This window comes from Grampus griseus (assembly GCF_964374135.1).
Source record: "Grampus griseus genome assembly, chromosome: 8".
NCBI classification, from domain to species: Eukaryota; Metazoa; Chordata; class Mammalia; order Artiodactyla; family Delphinidae; genus Grampus; species Grampus griseus.
The window spans coordinates 55,838,641-55,841,608 of record NC_139002.1 but is presented as its reverse complement, the minus strand read 5'-3'; positions in this window follow the sequence as shown (position 1 = coordinate 55,841,608).

Genomic DNA, 2,968 nt, shown 5'->3' with positions numbered 1-2,968 from the left:
CCTGCCTGAGCCCCCTGGAAACACCAGTGCACCGTGCTCATGACCGCTGTGGGGTGGTGTCCAACCCTTGCCCCTTGGCCCCTCAGCACCTCCCCCAGTCCTGGTGAGCATGAGGAGGGAGCCGGCCCATTCTCCCACACAGCCTGCAGCAAGAGAGCACTGGGGTAGGGGCACTTCATGCTGTGGCCTGAGATAGTCACTTACCACCAGCTCTGGATCCGGAGATCCATGATCCCAAAGGGGGAGCAGGAAGAAGCTTCTGTGTTTCCGGTTCTTCTCAGCGAGTACCCTTCTCAGCGAGTACCCTTCAGTGACAGGCAAGTCACTGACTCTCTGTGGGTCAATTTCTCCATCTCAACCTGAGGGGAGGGGAGCAGTTAGATAAGATACCCTCTGGGACCCTCTCTTCCCAGGCAGCCACACCCCACCTGGCCTCCTTCTTCCACTGCCCAGCGTGAGGCCAGGTGCCTGGTGACAGAACCCCACCTGCATCTGCATGCCCACTCGGGGTACAGATGACATGGATGCGCAGCTGAGCTCCTGCCATGTGCCAGGTACAGAATCAAGCCCTGTGCACACCTCCTCTGACTCAAGCCTCAAAGCCACTTTTTTTTTGGCTGCGTTGGGTCTTCGTTGCTGCACGCGGGCTTTCTTTAGTTGCAGCGAGCGGGGGCTACTCTTTGTTGCGGTGCACGGGCTTCTCATTGCGGTGGCTTCTCTTGTTGCGGAGCACGGGCGCCCTCTAGGTGCGTGGACTTCAGTAGTTGCAGCATGCGGGCTCAGTTTTTGCGGCACACAGGCCCTGGGGCGCACGGGCTTCAGTAGTTGCGGTGTGTGGGCTCAGTAGTTGTGGCTCGCGGACTCTAGAGCACAGGCTCAGTAGTTATGGACTTAGCTGCTCTATGGCATGTGGGATCTTCCCGGACCAGGGATCGAACCCATGTCCCCTGCATTGGCAGGCGATTCTTAACCACTGCGCCACCAGGGAAGTCCAAAGCCACTTTTAAGGTCTGTGTGAATAACCCCATGTGATAGAATGAGGCTCAGAGAGCTTAGAGGACTTATCTAAGGCCACACAGCTTCTGGGGACACCAGTGTCACCCTCCCTGCCTGCTTGCTTGCCAGGGTTCCCTGGCCAGGGTGGAAGAAGGGTCTGGACCAAGGCAATAGGCAAGCTGCCTCGGTTCTGCAAGTGCAGAGACTGGGCAGGTGGAGGACCAGAAGGTGGAACTGAATTGGGTGATTGGGGTTTGGGTCTGTGGCTACCTAATGGTTTTGGGGGTTCTCCCATTGGGTCTATGAGCTTCACCCTCCCACAGAAAATCCTTCCTGGTTCTGAACAAACAGAACCCCCTCTGGGAATGGCTTCTTCCATTTGCCTGAAGTTAACAAGGTGCCTGGGCTCTCCATCCCTGGGCATGAGGTTGGGAGGCAGGTGGCTCAGGGAGAACCACTTGGCCACTGACCACTCTATGCTCAGCCCTGGCCTCTGGGGAATTCTGGTGCAGCCCTGGGCCCCAGGCAGGCAGCACCCTCCCACCCTGGTCACCACTGTCTGTGGGGGAGCGCTTGGCTGGGAGCAGAAGCCCCGGGGACTGGTCTCTGCTGCGCTGATGCCCTCTCTGCAGCCTGGGAGTCTCCTCCCCGACGTGGACCTGTAGAAGCAGCTGGAGCAGACATACCTGGAGAGCTCTGGGACTCTTGCGTTCAAGTCTTGCCAGGGACAGGTTAAAACAGATTAGGTTCCAGGTGTCAAACGATCTGACTCAAATCCCAGCATTAGAGTTTACAAGCTGTGTGGCTGTGGGCGAATCACTTCACCTCTCTGAGCCCTGGTTTCCTCATCTGTGGAAGAGGAGTCATAACAGGGACAGACTCATTGGGGGTGTTCTGAGGACTGAATGCAAAGGAAATGGCACAAGGAAAGCAGACCGCTGGTGTTGACTATTATCATTGCTGTGACTAGTCCTTGAGCCCTCTGGGCCATGGACCCTCTTCATGGTGTGGGATTCCTGATTTAGGTCTCATGGGGTTGTTTCGACCAGCCTCTGTACAAGGTCCCTGCAAGGAACACGGTCCATACGTGTCGGCTCTCCCTTCCCCTCCATTTTCTATCTGTGAAATGGAGAGAGTAAGACCCTTACTTATCCACTCTCTAAAGGGCCACAATATGGGATGTGAAAGTGATAGGAATAAAAAATGAGATCATAATAGGCCCAGAATCCAGGCATCACTTTTCAGTTAAGGCCCAGAGAGGGAGAGTGACTTGCTCAATGTCACATAGCAGTTAGGGCTGGTTCAGGGTTACAAAGTCAGTTCTTCTGACTCCAGCTCTTCCTCTGAGTGGTCCTCAAGGGCTGAGCAGACAGAAGTGCCTAGAAATATTTCTCGGATGAGGGTTGAGTAGCCACAGGGTGGGATCATGGAGGTCTTGAACTCTGGATATGATCCAGCAGGCTGGAGGGTGCCCTGGGGGATTTGAGCATTTGGGGGAGCCACCAATTGACCCTGTGAACAGAGCCCAACCCTGGGAGATGGTGAAGGTGAGAAGGGCCCAAAGATCTGCCTGTCGAGGGAGTGGCTGTGCTGGCTGGAAGCTGCGGGGCAGCCTGGGAACCAGCATGTCCAGGCTCATCCTGGTCCAGATCCCAAACACTGGCCCAAACCCCAGGCTTGGCAGCGTCCTTCCTGCTGCACCCATCAACACCCCCTTGCTGACCTCTCGCTAGGGAATGAAGGACTGGCTGGGCGTGGCTGATGTCAGGGTCAGGGGCCCCCCGATATCAGACATCCAGAAGGCCAGGTCTAGGCCAGATGTCATGGCAGCAGGGCTGGGCCGGGGCTGTGGATGAGGTCATGCAACACCCATGCTTGTACCCAGCTCCTCTCCCCTTGGGTAGCCCAGAACGGCCGGCAGCAGGGACTCAGGGGCCAACTTCCTCTGGCTGGGCTTGGGAAGGGCAGGGAG